Genomic DNA, 19,486 nt, shown 5'->3' with positions numbered 1-19,486 from the left:
GTGTCTAGATAGAAGAATAGATGAGTAACTGAAGGAGTAGGAGTACGATGGTAGATGTGTGAATTGGTAGATGTATGGGTGGGTGAGTGGATCAGTTTGTCCACTCCCCTTTTTTTTATTAATACAGTAGGCCATTGGGAGCGCTGCTTGTGAGCCACACAAGTGTCGCTGGTTATTGCCTTGATAAAGCTATGGAATAAAATTGGGAAAGAATTGCCACAGTTGGGAAAGGTATAGAGTTGACCTTGGACTAACCAGTTTTGCATTTTAAATCTGTCATAGTCTATAAGGGTTTGATTTGCTATATCTAATGATTGCGAAGACAGAGTTTTGGCAGTTGCCTGACATATTTTAGATTAGATTTGGTCTGTCTAATGTTTATTAATATTCCTCTTATCTTTTTTGTTAAATTGTTTGCTTTTTTCTTTACTTGGTATTTCTCTTCATGTTATTTCTTTTACTTTATTTTATTGTGTAGAAAGTCTAATTTTAAAATGTTAACACAATTTAGGGTACGTAGTAATGCATTTCTGATTCGAGCTTAAATGGCTGGATAATCTTTTCCCCTTTTAATGTGTGGAAAGGCAAAGACCAACCACGCAAAATGCAGTGGCCTTCTTGACTTTCTTTATGCTTGTACCACTCTTTACCCCTATGTTATTGTACATGAGAAACATGGTTGTCTTTGTGGTGTAGGAAATAGAATTGAGCGAGTTCATTTTCCGGAAATAAGTCCTCCAGTTGAACTAGCGCTCAAGGAAGAGAACCCCTTTGCCATTTCAGGCTCAAAGGAAAGAGGTAACCCAGCCATTCTTTCCAGATACCATTTTGAGCAATAGGGTTTGGTGATTCTAAGCCCAGTGTGTGAAGGGTTGCAGGCCCAACCAAGTGAATCCACCATTCTGATTTCAGAAAAGAGGCTTTTATGTGAACCTATAAGTGCACTATGTGACAGAGCATGGGTGTGCCTGTGCCTTCTCAAAGCCTACGTGTGGTGGAGGTGCAGAAGTGGCATGATAGGTATCTGCATAGATTGCTTATGCGGCGAGATGAAGTCCAAAATGTGGTAGTCCCTGCTCACTATCGCCTATCACTTTAGACCCAGGGTCCCATCTAATTCGAGGTGAGCACCCACCCATATTAGCTTGTTGGTGTGTGGAGTTTGGAGAATAAGATATAGGCAAATAAACAGGGGCGGATAGGACGAGGTAAAATTTGTGGGGGATCACAATACGGATAATGGAACTCCCGCCAGCACATAGATAGGCAGTTTTCCCCATCTTTTGACTTGTTGATCCACATATTCCAGAATTTGCATATGATTCAATCATATCAGTTCTTTTGCATTGTTTGTAATTCAAGTCCCATGGTATTTTACAGAGAGAGGGCTCCAAAACAACTCCAAAACTGCCTAGAGATTTCCCATGCAATGGGTAGAGAGGAATATTTCAGTTTTAGGAGGAGTGATATGTAGTCCGGAATGGTCAGTGTATTTCAGCCCTTTCTGCATTTGATGCCATACAATCAAGAATACATCATCTGCAAAGTAACACATTATGTGTATAGTATTTCACACCTTTATCACCAAGTGGTATGATTAAGTGATATCGTGAATTATGGCTTCTATAAAAAACACAAATCGTAAAATAAAAAATTAAATAGATATTTAAAAATGTGGTACCCCTTGCTCACTTTCTCTAGGGGCTGAAGCTTCACCATACTGCCACAGCCCAATGAGACTGAAACCATTCTACAATAGCGTGTAACGTGCAGTGGGGCTTGAGAAGAGCAGCTTGACTGACCTTTTGGGACATAGAATGAATTGGCCCCCTTATAACGGCCTAAAAGAGCAATAAAATGAATAGTGATGCCACCTTGAAGTACTCCCCCACCCCTGTTTAGAAGCATACCTACCCCATGTTTTGTATTCCATATATAGTGGCCTCGCTTGGTAATCCTGCCCGAGAAATGTATATGATTATGCATTCTAGAATATCAGCAGGCACCTGTGTGATGAGCAGGGCCAACAGAGGAAGGCCCTCCATTAACCTTTTCAATGTTCACCTCCTGCTGGGAATCATTCGTAGCCCTTCACAAATTGACCAGGGTTCAGAGGACAAGGAGAGGTAAGGTAGTAAATACATAGGTGTTACATGCAAGTAGGCTCCGTCCAGAAGGATGTGTGCCACCCGAGCACTGACACATACATTCTGAACCACTTACCAATTAGCTGCCTGTGAAAAATCATTGTTAATCTGGTGAGGGGCATATGTTTAGGAGCATGTGTGGCACCTGGACCGGAGTGGGATCTCAGCTTTAACATCATCCTCTGACGGTTGACTGGTGTCAGTGGAAGAAAAGGTGTAAATCCTGTATGTATGGTGCAATGGAGGGATTGGGGATCGTGTTCCCTTTGATAAACTGGAATTGCAAAACATTTCTTAAGAATTGTGCTATATTAATATTCACTTTGATTATAGTAGTAGTAATTATTTATTTTTGTCCAAAAGATGTTTGCTGAGATTTCTACCACTTTTTTTACCCTTGCAGAGGTCTCTCTCAAAGGCAGTCAGATCTTGTATACATCACTGCTTGCAATGAGGTCAGACCATTTTGGTCAGACTGTTTTGAGAGGGACAAGCTTGAGAGGGACTATCTGTTGTAGAGTAATCCTCTTGGGTGTAAAAAGGTTAGTCAGTATTTGTTGGCTGATATGTGAGGAGGGACAGTTGGACAAAGGATTCTGGCTGTGTTATGTTATGTTACTTTGCATTTATATAGCGCTTTATGTACCATTGCTATAATCTCAAGGCGCTGGTAGGTTGAACGCCCTCGGGAACCGTAGTTCAGGTCCGTAGAGAGAGAGAGAGAGTCATAAGGTGCGTGTGAGCACCGGATATGTGTGCAGCAGGTGAGGCACTCGCATGATAGCTGCTTCTTAGCGGAAGGTGTGGTGGTTGGGAGATCAGGAGTATGTGTTCATTCTGGCAGGGTGATAATAGACTGATTCTGGCTGCGTTAGGCCTGAGGAGAACGCCTAGGCTGGCGGGTGTGCAGCCAGCTGTGTTTAGTTAGGATGATGAGGAGTATGTGGCAGGTGTTGGTATGAGAACAGCTATACCGAATGTGTCAGAGTATCGCTGTGTTCTAGTTGAGTGGTGGTGTATAGAAGAGAGTAAGAGTGGTGATGTGATATAGTGGTTTTCAGTAGGTGCTTGAGATCAAGCGCATATCTAAACCATTTATTCTATCTGTTTTATTCACTCAGTCTCTTCAGTCAGCTTTGTCTGTTCAACTCCATCCCTTGAGTCGGTGGTATAGCTGAAGTGGGAAGGTGTGAGCAAAATCATCCAACGCCAACTATAACACAGTTCAAACTAATCGAAACCATGAGTCCACGCAACCCACCAAGGTCCACCCACCAGCCCCGCTACCATCCATCCCCCACTCCCTCATCAACTCCCACCATCATCCCCCGCCAACCCCACTCCTTCCCCTCCCTAAAAATTGCACGCCTCGCCCTGGCAAGAACAGTAGCCGCTTCCCTTTCCCCCTGCAACTCCCGTACCCTCTCTCACACACCAACCGCAACAAAAACACTGAAGAGAAAACTTACCAAAATGCACAAGATAATCGGGGAGATTGGGAATGGAGTTGGAAAATCAAAAGAAATGGAGGAATTCTCGATCCCAAACCCAATTTCAACGACCTCGGCAGAGGCACCAAAACAACAAATGGAAGGTCAAGCAAAATCATCACCATTTGCTATGCCAATTATCTGGATGCAATCAACTGCAAATAAAAACCAGATAAAGTCCTTAAATCGAGGGGCGATCTTAAAAATCTTTAAAAAAGTGGCAAGCCTATATCTCATTAACAGCAATGACATCGAATTTGTGAAAATTCCAGATATAACACAACCTCGGGTGGCAGAAATTGGATACGCCTCAAGAGAGGTGTACACCGCCATCAATGAGGCAAAGGAGGACCTGAAGAATCTAAATGTACTAGTTTAAAATGGAAGGCCTGAGATTGTAGTACAGCAAGAGGAAGGGAGTCAAAAAAGTAAATCACCTCAAGGGCTTAAAAATACACCCAAGTTAAATTCTGAATTGGTAACGAATGCATCAGTAGTTTCGGGGGCAACCTTAAATGGAAATGCGCTATCTCTGCTCCCGGATATTCTCACAGAGGTTTTGCAGAAACTCGGCCTGGCACAAAAACCTCTTTGAAAATGACGGTCTAAAAATGTTCTGTTGGAACACGCGGGGTCCAAATAACATCTTCTCCAAGCTCACGAAAAATTACCTTTTTGGGGAGGGAGATGCTATCATGCTACAGGAAACATGGATAGTAAACCATGTAGCAATAGAGGGTTTCTTCATAGAGACACAAGCCGCATCTCAAAAAGCTGGAGGGAGGCCAAGTGGGGGGATGCTGATAGCTCTTAAGAACTCTAAATTTAGGGATATACACACCATTGACTGTAAGATACAAGGGCTTCAATTCTGTAAAGCGACGTTGAAGAGCTCTCAACAAGTCTTGGAGCTGATAATTGGCAACATCTACTGGAACCCCGCGTGTTCAGGCCTGGCTGCATTTTTTGAAAAACTAGCACAGACCCTAGAAAAGGTGTTTCCAGAGGCTAAAATAATACTAGGAGGGGACTTGAATTCCCAATGCTTGAATTTACCAAAAGAACAAACAAATGAAGGAGGACGGAGGGTGACAGAGAATCGTCACTCATGGATAGACTTCTTTAGCATGTGGGATCTAAAAATGGCAAATGGAAACATACCTCGGGATATACCTGCAAAACCGACGAGAATCCAAGGTGCAGTGGTTTCAACGCTAGACTACCTTTTTATTTCAAACTCACTATTTGTACAAAAGGTAATGCTAGCCATTCGTGACGGGGGTGGCAGTGGCCATTTGATGTTAGAACTCTCATTCCCAGAAGTACTATCAGAAATAAAGTTGAGAGACAAACAAAAACTGGAATGTAGGAAGGGAAGAGTCCGGATCCACAAATATAAAGCAGGGGGATTGATACTAAATGAGAAACTCATAGCCCTGCCGGAATCCCTCCAACATGAAAACTGTTCACCCTCAGGTTTCTCAAAATTCATCTGGTCAATTCGTCCACCGAGAACAAGTGGGGACAGTCCTAAGAACAAGTGGGGACAGTCCTAAACATATACATAAACATATATTTGATGAAGGGACCCTGGTGAAGAAAAAAGAACATAATAGGAATCTACGGTTGATTAAAAAAACCCACAAGGGCAATCTGGAGGCGACCAAAGATGAGATAAGATTGCTGAAAAGAAATTACAAAGACTGGTCTATATCAAGGAAAATAATCAGACACCAGAAAGATGGTGAACATATGTTGGATTTACTCACAAAAAAGAATTAGAAGGATTTCTGGTCTGTTATTTATAAACTTGAGGGAAATTCGGCGACCCAGCTTTGTAATTTGGTTAAAGAAGAAGACTGGATTAGCCATCTAAAATTTGTTTTCGGGAAACCGATCAAAACTATATTTGAACACGATATGCAGATAAGCTGGCAATTGTCATTCCACAAAACCCTCATCAAAGACTTGATTATAAAAGGATCATCCTCAAAAGCGGCAGGTCCGAATGCTCTCACCTATCCAGTAATGAGGAATAGGCCTGACTTGTGGTCAAAACTGCTTAATTGGCTTTTCTTGGAGATCATAGCCAGAAAGCAATTTCCTTCATCATGGAGCTCTGCAACTATAATTCCTTTGTTCAAGGGGGCAGATAGGACGGTGGCAGCAAACTATCGTCCTATTGCCCTCCTGGACATTGATAGCAAAATCTTCATGAAGCTACTGTTAGGTGAATTGGAGGCTTGGGAAAGAAAGGCAAAGATTATATCAAGATGCCAGACAGGCTTCAGGAAGGGGCTTTCCACCACAGTCAATGGCATTATGTTAAATTTATTAAGCCAGAAGACAAAGAAGAAAGGGGAAAAACAGCTATATGGGGCATGGGTTGACTTCTCTAAAGCCTTTGACCAGGTGGATAGAGGAAGGCTCTGGCAGAAATTAAGATCAAAGGAAATTCCAGAAAGATTATTGGGCATGTTGATAGAATTCATCAGAATAACATCAGAGTACGGTTGGATGAAGAAGGCCATTTATCAGAACCAGTGAGGGTAAACTGGGGGGGGTGAGGCAGGGTTGTTTAGGGGCTCCATTTTCTTTCAATCTTTCAATCTTTATACATCTGATATGGGGGCCTTTCTAGCTCCCTTTGCATTAGCGAGTCCAGTATTAAATGGGGTTCAACTACACTGGCTCGCCTATGCAGATGATGTTATCCTAGATAGAACTGCGATAGGACTTAACAACTGTTGGATGGACTCTTCAATTATGCGAATATATATGGGCTCTCAATTAACCCTACAAAATCTAAAATCTTAGTGTACAGACAGAAAACTAAACATGTCATCTACCACCATTGGTCATTGGGGGGAGAGAGAATAATGAGAGTAGAAGAGTTGGTCTATCTTGGCTATAAAATATTTGCTAATCCAGCAGTGTATAAAATAGAGCTTGAGATGTCCCTGAAGCTTAAACCTCTGAAGGCCCAGATGGAAAAGATACTTGGGAAATATAGAAGATTTTCCATTATCCCAGTATTAAAATTCTATCAAGCAAAAATCGTCCCGATCTTATTGTATGGATTGGAGGCAAAACCTCACTTATGGGACACACAGTGGCAAATATGGGAAGGCCTCGTTTGGAAGCATGCATTAGGGCTGCCTTTGAGTTTATCAATAGACAATCTCCGTTTTGAATTATGCTTGAGGTCTCTTGCATCACAAGCAGGTTGGAAATTAATATCACTCTGGCAAAAGATCACCACCGCTCAAGAAGACTCACTATATGAGGTCATAGATGCCCATATGAAGTCAGGGAAATCAACCATCTTGGACAATTTAAAGCTGTTGGTGGAAAAATCACTGTTGAATACTGACATTGAAATTAAGCTTTTACTTGAAGATCCGATGAAAGCAAAAGAAATGGGACGAAATGGACTGGATCCATACTATTGAGAAAATAAGAACATGCACATGCCCAAACCCTCTCCAGATGACAGACCGTAAATTGGGTGTTTTGAATAAGTACCTAGTAAGATTCCCCGACTGGAGAATTTAGAGCAAGTTCTTAAGGTTGAGGTTGAATGTTACCAAAACAGGAGAAGTCTTAGCAAAAAGAGGAATGGGCGATCAGCCAGTAAAGCTCTGCAAGATCTGTGAAAACCCAGAACGGCAGTCTATTAAACATCTACTGCTGTTCTGCAAAGGCACAGCAGAAGCTAGACAACATCTCTTTAGTAAATTTGCTCATTCTGCTCTATACTCTACTCAAGAATCCTGGTGGGAAAGACTTATTGGTGGTAATTCATAGGAAATTACAATTGCAGTGATACAGATGTTGGAGAGCTGTAAAATTGAGTCTTAGCCTGAAAATCAGGATTAAGTTTGAAACTAGCTATCACTATACTGGACAGCTGAATTTGCTTTGGGAAGCGACTCAGAATTTTGCTCAAAATCACTGCAACTGATTGCCTGACCGCAAACGGAGATTACATGTCATCAGGGTACTGTCTTCTGCTGTTTTGGGTGGGAAAGTATTTTCTTTAACTTTGAATCTGAAGTGCATGAATATTTTATTTTGTTTTAAATAATGTTTTTTAGTATGATATTATGAAAGATTTGGATACATGATGAAATCGTTGTAACAGGTTAATGTTAATCATATACAACAATAAAAAGAAAAAAAAAGAAAACGTACCTGGTCTCCCTCAATCTCTCAGTACTCATCCCCACTCCTGACTCGACCCACCTCCTCATCCTCCCAATCTCGATCATCACCACTCTCCCCCCCTGCGTCACCCTACCTGAAACCCCTCTCCCTCGAATTCTCACCGACCACAACTGAAACTCCTAACCCCCCACAACCCACCTTCAAATCCTCCGACCCAAATCCAATCAATCCGTCACACCAGTCCAACCCCTCCCCCCAAACCCACCAACTCAACTGCCCACCTACTCTTCCCATCAACCACCCCCTCTCGCTCATCATTTTCCACCCTCTCCCCTCCCACCCCCGAACTCTGCAACTCCCTCATCATCCTCCTGTACCGAAGTAAATTGCATCCTTCTTAATGCCCGATCTGTAGTAAAAAACAGACAAAGCATCTTTGACCTCCTCGCCTCTGACAAACCGGACCTGGTCTTTATCACGGAAACCTGGTTCTCTGACGACTTCGCCCCTATCGTCAATGAAGCCTTCCCCCCAGACTACTCCCTCATCCCACTGAACCGTCCCTCCAGAGGAGGAGGAATAGCAATTGCAAAAGTCTCACTTCTACGCCTCAATCATCGACCAGCCATCCATTCCTTCCTCGAATCCCTCCTCATAAAACTATCCCTCCCCCATTTGTTCTCCCACAGCTTCCTAATCATCTACAAGCCCCCTGGCTACGATAGATAATTCTCAAACAACCTCTGTGACTCTATTGCCACCCTCCAACTAAACCATCCCACCCTCACCCTTCTAGTAGATTTCAACATATAGCTTGACATCCCCACCAACCCTATGACCCACTTTCTGGTTGACGGCCTAGACGCAATTAACATCCATATCCACATAAACGGGCCGACTCACTGTAAAGGACAAACACTTGATGCCATCTTCAGCTCCCAGAACCTGATAAATCTAAACCCTCCCACCCCTATCATCTGGTGTGATCACTTCATTGTTTCCTTCACCATTCGCTCACCCAACCCGCTCCCCTTACCCGAACCAGAACCTCTGAATCTACGCAAATGCTGGAAGAAACTAAAAATCCTTCCCGACCTAGCCGATGCACTCCTTCAGACTCCCCCCTACCTGCATACCCATTGAACACCTAACCTCCCACGCCTTTGACTCATGGCTTAACACCACTCTAAACCCGCTCACCCCCTCTTGCAAACCATCAGCTTTCCATGGCCTTTTTCCTAGATGGTTCACACCAGAACTGAAGACCACTAAACAACTATATAAATCCCTAGAACGCAAATGGCGGAAAGACAAAACAGCCCTGAGCAGATCCACCTTGGCCCGGCACCATCGCCACTACAAGGCCGAAATCCGGAAAGCTAAAAAAGTCCATTACAACTCCCAAATACTAAACTGTAAAAACCCCAGCAAAGAACTTCACAAAATCATCGCCGAATTCACCAAACCAACAAGTACCACCACCCTTCCCACCCCTCACAATCACTGTGCGACTCAATCTACACTTTAACACCACAGCTCTCGAAAGAACAAGCTCTCTAACCAACAAACTAGCTCTCTTACACCCACCACTCAATCCACCCACCCTACCCACCATCACACCGCATGCGACCGCTATCCAACCAACTTTCGACTCCTTCATTCCAATATCAAGTGACCAATTTGCTCAAACTTCTCTCTGCACGCAAACCATGTGCCTCCCCGCTGGACCCCTGCCCAGCCACAACCCTCAAAGAAATGTTTGCATCTACCTGTGCAGGAAAACACGCAAGAACCATCATAAACGACTCCCTCTCCTCAGGAATTTTTCCCGCTGTGTTCAAAACTGTTCATGTCAAGCCTCTTCTAAAAAAACCTTCTCTCGACCCACTTGAGCCCAAAAACTAACGCCCCATCTCAAACACCAGATTCCTTGCCAAACTCATTGACCGAACTGCCTACTCCAAACTAAAGGCCTTTGTCGAAGCCAACAATCTCCTAGACCCCGCTCAATCAGGTTTCAGAGCCCGACACGGAACCAAAACCACCCTAACCTCAATCTGGGATGACCTTAAAAACACTGCTGATTCTGCAGGATGCGCCGCACTAATCCATCTTGACCTATCCGCCGCCTTCGACACAATCAACCAGTCAATCCTCCTTGACCGCCTCCACTCCCTGGGAATCCGTGGAAAGGCTCTCAAATGGATGGCATCCTTCCTCGACAATAGGAACCAAATAACCCTACTCTTCATCTATGCATCCCACGCCCGACCAGTCAACACTGGAGTTCCACAAGGAGCATTCCTATCAGCCCTCCTGTTTAACCTCTATATGTCCACCCTCCCACGAATAATCCACTCGCACCATATCCTGTGCTACAACTACGCCGATGACACACAACTAATCCTAAATTCATAACCCAACTGCCAACCCGACCTCACTTCCTGCCTCCTCGACATAGATCACTGGATGACCACAAACCACCTCTTGCTAAACCCCTCCAAAACTGAAATCATGGTATGTGGCAACACCGAACTTCTTCCACACCCGCTACCCCGGCCATCTGCCATGGGCAATTCCTTGACACCCTCAAATTCAGTAAAAAACCTTGGATGCACCCTAGACTCAGACCTAACCCTTTCGCTCCAAGTCAACAACGTCTCCAAGTCCTGCCACTGCCACCTTAAAAGTCTTAGGCACATTTTTCCATACCTCTCCTTTCCCAGTAGACTCTCAGCTGTCCAAACAATTGTTATGTCAAGATTGGACTATGCTAACCCCCTCTACCTCGGAGTCCACCCGTACCAACTGACTAAGCTACAAAGAGCACAAAACGCAGCAGCCAAACTGCTACTAGCACTTGGCCCAAGAGATCACATCTCCCCAGCTCTCAAAACTCTGCAGTGGCTTCTGGTTGCCCGAAGGGTGACCTTCAAAACCTTATGCATCTCTCACCGAGCAATGCATAAAACCGGACCTCAATATCTTCAAGACAAACTAAAACCCTACCATCCTCCACACACTCTAAGATCAAGCTCTGCTGGCCTCCTAGTCATACCAAAAACCAACTCAGTCAGGTTAGGTGGATCATCATTCTCAGCCCTGGCCCACACTATGTGGTATGCACTTCCACCCCACATCCGACTCACCGAGGACGTCATGTCTTTCCGCAAATTACTAAAAACATGGCTCTTCCCCTAAAATCGACTCTTAGCTCAATCTGGATAACAGCAATCAATCACCTAAGCCCAAAGCTGCTATATTATAAATAACAATCCAGCATCATGATCCCAGCGAGAAATCAAAAACTAATAACCTCTAATGTAAATGAAACGGTTAAACTGAATAGAACGAGTGAAGTGGATGAAAGTAGTGAAGTGGATGAAAGGAATAAACTGGATGAAAGCAGTAAAGTGGATGAAATGAAGGAAATGGATGAAATAAATGAAATGGATGAAATAAATAAAATGGACGAGAGGAACGAAGTGGACGAAAGGAATAAAGTGGATGAGTGGAATAAAGTGGACGAGAGGAATAAATTGGACGAGAGGATGGAAAGCATGAGTTCATGATACGGATGGAGTGCAGGGAATAGATATAATGCATGGAACGGATAGATGGCATGGAATGACAGAGTGCATGGAATGAACGGAACGAATGGAATAGATGAATCAAGTGAATGACATGGATGGAGTGCATGGGGCGGATAGAGTGCATGGGACGGATGGAGTGCATGGGATGGATGGAGTACATGGGACGGATGGAATGCATGGGACGGATATGGGACGGATGGAGTGCATGGGACGGATGAGGTGCGTGTGACGGATGAAGTGGGTGGAACGGATGAAGTGGGTGGAACGGATGAAGTGGATAGAATGGATGAAGTGGGTGGAGCGGATGAAGAGTGTGGAGTGGATGAAGAGTGTGGAGCAGATGAAGAGTGTGGAGCGGATGAAGAGTGTGTAGCGGATAAAGTATGTGGAACGGATAAAGTGTGTGGAGCGGATGAAATGTGTGGAGCGGATGAAATGTGTGGAGCAGATGACGTGTGTGGAAAGGATGACGTGTATGGAAAGGATGAAGTGTGTGTAAAGGATGAAATGTGTATAAAGGATGAAGTATGTGTAAAGGATGAAGTGTGTGTAAAGGATGAAGTGTGTGTAATGGATGAAGTGTGTGGAATGGATGAAGTGTGTGGAGGGGATGAAGTGTGTGGAGCGGATGAAGTGTGTGGAGCGGATGAAGTGTATGGAGCGGATGAAGTGTGTAGAGCGGATGAAGTGTGTGGAGCGGATGAAGTGTGTGGAAAGGATGACGTGTATGGAAAGGATGAAGTGTGTGTAAAGGATGAAATGTGTATAAAGGATGAAGTATGTGTAAAGGATGAAGTGTGTGTAAAGAATGAAGTGTGTGTAATGGATGAAGTGTGTGGAATGGATGAAGTGTGTGGAGGGGATGAAGTGTGTGGAGCGGATGAAGTGTGTGGAGCGGATGAAGTGTGTGGAGCGGATGAAGAGTGTGGAGCGGATGAAGTGTGTGGAGCGGATGAAGTGTGTGGAGTGGATGAAGTGTGTGGAAAGGAGGAAGTTTGTGGAAAGGATGAAGTGTGTGGAGCGGATGAAGTGTGTGGAGCGGATGAAGTGTGTGGAGCGGATGAAGAGTGTGGAGCGGATGAAGAGTGTGGAGCGGATGACGTGTGTGGAAAGGATGTAGTGTGTGGAAAGAATGAAGTGTGTGGAAAGGATGAAGTGTGTGTAAAAGATGAAGTGTGTGTAAAGGATGAAGTGTGTTTAAAGGATGAAGTGAGTGTAAAGGATGAAGTGTGTGTAAAGGATGAAGTGTGTGGAACGGATGAAGTGGGTGGAACGAATGAAGTGGGTGGAACGGATGAAGAAGGTGGAACGGATGAAGTAGGTGGAACGATGGAATGCATGGATCGGACGAAGTGCCTGGATCAGAAGGAATGCATGGAACTGATTGAACTGAGGGAGTACATGTGATGGATGGAATGCATGGATCAGATAGAGGGCATGGAATGGACTTTGTGCAAGAATGGTTGGAGTGCATGGAACGGTTGGAGTGCATGGAACGGTTGGAGTGCATGGAACGGTTGGAGTGCATGGAATGGTTGGAGTGCTTGGAACGGTTGAAGTTCATGGAACGGTTGGAGTGCATGTAACGGTTGGAGTGCATGGAAGGGGTGGAGTGCCTGGAATGGTTGGAGTGCATGGAACGGTTGGAGTGCAAGGAACGGTTGGAGTGCATGGAACGGTTGAAGTGCATGGAACGGTTGAAGTGCATGAATGCATGGAGTAGTCACTACGGTTGCTAGAGAGCCTTAAAATGCCTGTATATTAGGAAACCTCAGGCATTTAGGTTGAATTAATGGCTTTTAGAGCATAACAATATAAAGGTATGGTAGGCGGGTTGACCAACACTTTCCTTGCTATAATGCAAAAAAGACAGCAGATGGGATGGGTGTGAGCTTCTGATTGAGTAGAGTCATGTCTAATCTTACTCAATCATGCTAATACAGGCTGATGCAGAAATTCCTATGCTACCTTATACCAGACAGAAGTCACCCAAAGTTTGAAATCTCCTGTCAGGAGCAGCAATTTTGCAGGAAATTATATTTCTCCCTAAATAAATGTATCATTCCTTAATACAATTTGCATGATATCCTTAGGCAGTGAACACTACAACCACTACAAAAAAGAAATTATCATATACAAAGATCTCTTTTGTGCAAATGTGGGTAGTCTTTGCACGTGAGTTCTCAGAGAGAAAGTTTGGCCACAGAAAATGGCAGTAGTGTATGGGTCCCCTTTCACGCACATCAACATTTTGACAGGTGGGAACACCCCCTATTTCCGGTCTTAGTCCTTCTCCATTTTGATATGGTTTTGTTCTCGAGTAACTATTCATTTTATATAAAAATTATATCAAAAGTGATATCGATTTGATATAAAAGGTATATTTTATATAAAGCGGGAATAAACGATTATCAATTAGGTTGAGATGATTTTATATAAAGTGAATATAACTTTCATACACAAATGTGTATAAACATTGGAGCAGCCTGTGGTGGTGCTGCTTGGATGACTTTTGAGGGTGAAGTGAGCTCTGAAGACAGGGACTGTGAATTTAGGGTTTTGCAGAGAGATGCAGCGATAACGCCAGGGAGGCGTTCTGCCTTTAATATTATTTGAAGAGTATATACATTTCATATATTGTATAGATGACGTTATGATTTTACCATTTTAATGGCGCTGGGTAGAAAGTTAGCTTCAACGGAGAGTAACATTAAACTTGGCTATAGCTTTGATGTAGAGTGTAAATAGAGTCTGGCATGGCAGCCCTATGTGAATTTGCTTTATAAGCAAAGTGTGGTTTATAGTGCTAATACAAAAGACTCAAAACTATTGGGGGCAATGCGTGTTTGTCTTTTTAAATGAAGAGCGAGAAGTTTACATACAATTATTGGCTTTGTCAATGTTTGTTTCTTAATGATTTGCTAGGGCATTTTAACACGAAGATGTTGAAGTTGATACAACATTATTACTACCATTAACCTCTGACTGTAACATACCAATACAAAAACACAGCCTATTGCCTTTGTCAATGCTTGTTTTTTAATAATTTGCAAGGGCATTTTAACACAACACAGAGATGTTGAACCAAGTTGATACAGCGTTGCCACTACCATCAAACTTTGACTTTATCATACCTATACAAAAATACCGACTATTGGTGTTGTCAGTGCTTGTTTCTTAATAATTTGCAAGGGCATTTTAACACAGAGATGTTGAACCAAGTTGATACAGCGATAACATTTACTATTAATCTTTGACTCTACCAGTCCTATACAAAAAGACTATTGGTTTTGTCAATGCATGGTTTCTTTCTAAATGAACACAGGTACGGTTCTTTAGCATAAATGCTGTTCAAAAGGCATGCAGACTTCTGCAGCAAAGGGACACATGCCGCCTGTGACAGGGAAATGACAGAGTTGACAGCACTGCAGTGGGGTGGGGGTTTTATCTGCCAAGCCCATTCACATGTAAAAGGGGTTTTCAAGGTAAGTGCAATGCCAAGAATTTGGTGACAGCAAGAATTTTGCATTTTTTCGCCGAGCACAGCAGAAAATACAGATGACAGACCTGTTAAGGGCTGGTGACCTCGACAGAATATAGGGAAGGGGGTCTGCAATACACGATATTGTTATCAATGACTGGGCAGAGGGAGGCAGGTAATAGTAGCTGTCGCAAAGTAAGCAAGAAATATATAAACCAGGGTTTCTTAATAACGAAGCTGTACAGGGGAGGGGGAAGTTTTTCACTCTTTAAAAGGGGGCTTTTCACTGAACCAAGGATATTGCTTCCTTGGGGCTGAAAATTCATTTGTCTTCTTTAAGTTTTAATGTTTAATGACTATGGGCCTCATTACGACCCTTGCGGAAATGGAAAAATGATGGCGGAAATGCAATACCGCCATCGAACACCGCTCGTTGCGATCATGACCCGTCACCGTAAAGTACGATGCCATTAGCGACACCGCAGTGAACGGCAACGCTAACTGCACCAAGTACGCGCACGCGCGCCTTGCAAAACCGGAATCACCGCCATGGCGCAACGGTACGCGAATTCTGACCCTAGCGGACATGTACTGAACGCCATCAAGCACGTCGTAAAGTACCATTCCGCCATGGCGAGAAATACGGCAACGCGAACCAACCGTAAATGGCCCACTGAGTGCCTGTACTCCACTCCCTGGCCTCATTGCACAACTCCTGGCAGTCGCAATGTACACACACTATGCAACCAGTGAAATCCACTATTCACCCATGCATGCCAACGTAGAAAAGCATGCAGGGGCTCAAAGCGCCCCGTGAGTGGGCATCCATGTACGGCATGTCACCATAGCCGTACTGACGCAGCACAGGCATGTGAAGGTACAACACATCAAAATGAAAATCAAGAACACATGACACAAAACAACAGTAGTCCCCCATCGCTTGCCACCAGCGCAAGGCAACATCCACAACAGCATCCTGAGGGGGATTGCACCAGCCCTGTACTCATGCCAGTAAACAAACCAACCATCAGCAGAAGCATGTACCACACAAGTCAACTCAGAAGGCGGAACACAAAGCAGATCATCATGCAATACATACCGCCACAAAGCGAAAATCGCCACATCACCTGCAAAGAACAACGCAACACGACAAATATCGGAATACAATTTAAATGCACATCCAAATGACAAAGGCCCCACAGCAATTTGCAAAATCCCACCAAAACAACCATCATCACCGAGGGCTGCATCTGCAATAATTGACCGGCTTCCACTTGTGTGACGCCCTGTACCATCATGGCACACAGGGCTTACATCAACGTTCCAAAAGGCAACATGGAAGCGGCAAGAACCGCAGGTCCGTCCCATGAGGCAGGCACTAGTCGAGCTGAAAGGCCGAAATGTTGCACCTAGCCACCAGTACAGCGTAAGGGCATGTGGCCCATTGGCGATCGTCCCATATGATCGAAATGGTGCTCCACTGATTCACCCGAAGCTGCAGGAGTCGAGAGTAAAAACCATCTGGAGGAGTGGCGTAGAGATGGCATCTGCAATAGGGCAGGAGATACCTGTCACCCAAAAGAAACACAAATCAACCGATTGCATTACGGGACTCATGATGCATTACAATCTTCATTCAACACACCAAATCCACACCCATATGCATGCTAGCCCACTCCAAAGGAATATACACACCCCTAATCCAGTATCGAATCACAACGAAACCAATCGAGCTAAATACACCATTGGCAACGTCGGTTACTGTGCATGCGTCCGTCAAGATAGAACCCATGACATGGGATTAGTAACGTGCCTCGACACAAGTGTATGAAGGCGCGTCGAGACAGGGAGGATCCGACAAGGGCAGAGAGACGTATGTCCCACTATGGCAGCCTTGCATCACATAACGCAGGGGAAGGGGAGTGAACCAAGAAACCCATGTACATGGCAGACCCTAAACGGATTCATCAGTCCATGCATCCACACATCATTCCCTCATCCCGCAATGAAAACGCATGAATATTCACTCACATAATATGTGAAACTTCCATCGCGTCTGTGCGTAATGCAGTCCGCAAAAACCACTGTGCCCCTGGCCGGATCTGTAGTGTTGTGAAGCAAGATGGATTTGGGAACGTCCTGCCTTATCGTCCACTACGCTATTGCGCATCCCATTCAATTCATATCATTCATTGCCTGCTCGTTATGGGCCATGTCCCAAGGACATTCTACAATAGAACGTTACATTTCCAGCCAGACCTGTGGGCGTATCCTCGCCGCTACTTCAAAACCAAAAATGCTGGCCTTCGAATACCTCACTTGCAACATTACGTCGAAAAGGCTTCTGTGAACGCTTGCATTCACAATTACATCAATGTAGTGCGGCTGTGTGTCATGATGCTAACTGGCTGCAATCACAAATGGCACGCCACGCCCGTCGGTGAAGTACGTTACTGTGCTGCATGAGGGTCGGCCATCGATCGAGCCCTACATACCACTGACTCTTCACAGGTATGTAAGCGGCTGCAATCATAGCATGTGTAACAATGGGAGCATAGCATGAAAATCAGTCAAAGTACATCACACTGCCATCGGGATTTGATACATGATTCCAATCCCAAGATGCCATGCGGCCAAATGCAGCCTTACGTGCGGGCCGTGCTCGACCAGAAGGGATTGCATCTGCCACAGATTCATTCAATCAGCACAGGTGGAGGCCATACAGGCCGACAGCACATATATTGCAGACCCAAACCCCTCCCACAACCACTCCCACTCCAAAATGCTACCGGCAGGACTAGCGATGTTGGGCCTGGGGTACCAGATAGCACTGCAAGTGCTACAACTACAAGAAGACGACGAACAACAACAGGTACAACAACCGGGCGCACAGGGGAGACGGAGGAGAAGGAGGAGGAGGAGGGCAAGGCAGGGTCAGCAAGGCCCACAAGCACTGCCACTACCACCACGCAGGCGGCCCGCAATCCCACGCCTCCGAGCCGATCCGTTCAACCTCACTGCTGAGCAGATCCACACCCTCTACCGTTTGGACCGGGACACCATAATCGCCATTGTGGACATGACACATGCTGACCTCGTGAGCATGATAGATAGCCCAACCGCCATCCCACCCCTACTGAAGGTGGTGTCTGCACTCCACTTCCTGGCCACAGGCACCTACCAGCACACAGTGGGACAGTTGCATGGCATTTCACAGCCACTGTTCTCACGGACACTCTTCCAAGTGCACGATGCCCTCCTGAAGCACGCCGACGACCACATCACACTACCACGCACGTACCAGGAGATTACCAACGCTAAAGTGGGATTCCATGCACTTGGCGGCATCCCGGGTTGCATTGGTGCCATCGACTGCACCCATGTTGAATTGGTTGTCCCACATGCCATGGAGGTCCAGTACCGCAACCGGAAACAATTTCATTCAATCAATGTGCAAATGGTGTGTGACTCCAACAAGATCTTTACGCATTGTTGTGCCAGATTTCCAGGATCTACCCATGATTCTATGGTCCTGAGGAACACAAGAATACCACGCTACATGGAGCGACACGCAGGGCACAGATCCTGGCTACTCGGTGAGTCTCATTTCATGCATGACATCGTGGCCCATTTGATGCGTCAATGACCTTGCAGGGGGGGGGGGGGGGGGCTACTTAGCACTATCATTCCACTGACACCCTTTATTCGTCTCATACAGGTGATGCCGGGTATCCACTGAAGAGATGGCTCCTTACACCAATCCGGAACCCACAGAACGAGCATGAGGAGGACTACAACCATGCCCACTCACGTACCCGTGTGGTCATTGAACAGGCATTCGGCCTACTGAAGGCTCGTTTCCGCAGCCTCAGCAGGTCTGGCGGGGCACTCATATACAGCCATGAGAAGGTTTCTAAGATGGTCATGGCATGTGTCATGCTGCACAACATGTGCATACGTAGGAATGTGCCCATGCCCCCTGACGCTGTACTGCATGCACCTGAAGATGATGATGATGATGATGAGGGTGGGGATGTGGAGGCACCTCAAGGAGTCCATGAGGCACAGGATGCACGTGCAATCCGACAGAGCATCATAGATGCATGCTTCTAGCAACCACGCATGGTGCCTATTACACGGAAAGGGGACCTGTGGCACTGTGTGTGTGTAGTACAGGCACATTGTGGACTGTACGCCTATGAAGGCCTCGTACGCAAATATCAATGTCCACACATGTCATTGGATGATAATGAGGTGCTGTATTGTTGATGTGATTTGATTTATACACCCTATGGACCCGCCACCCAGTGAAGCCCAACACACCCCCTCCACCCTACTACCTCCCCCCCCAACACCAGTGTCCAAATATGCATGCTGTCCGTGGGTAGACGCTATTGCAAGCCCCCTCTACGGGTATCAGGGGCACCCCTGCCCGTGGAGCGCAGGTTCCTGCCAGATCTGCGTTGGGGGCTGCCCTGGACGGAACTTGCCACGGATGAGGTCTCTGCCTGCTCGCGTCCATGCATGTCTCTGAGGGTTTGTGAGAGCTCCGAGAGCACACGGCGCACAGCAGCAAGTTCAGCACAAACGTCTTTGGACGTCGCATGC

At 45.4% G+C, this 19,486-nt stretch overlaps 1 protein-coding gene across 4 annotated transcripts in view; it reads right to left on the bottom strand.

Moving 5' to 3' along the window:
* Nucleotides 1-19,486, bottom strand: part of TEC (tec protein tyrosine kinase) — an 837,667-nt gene that overhangs the window by 154,917 nt on the left and 663,264 nt on the right. The gene's annotated exons all lie outside the window — the stretch shown is intronic.

The sequence above is a fragment of the Ambystoma mexicanum genome, chromosome 6q (genome assembly GCF_040938575.1).
Source record: "Ambystoma mexicanum isolate Mex_15411 chromosome 6q, UKY_AmexF1_1, whole genome shotgun sequence".
NCBI lineage: Eukaryota > Metazoa > Chordata > Amphibia > Caudata > Ambystomatidae > Ambystoma > Ambystoma mexicanum.
The sequence above is the reverse complement of the archived record's forward strand: the minus strand, read 5'-3'. Positions and strand labels throughout refer to the sequence as shown.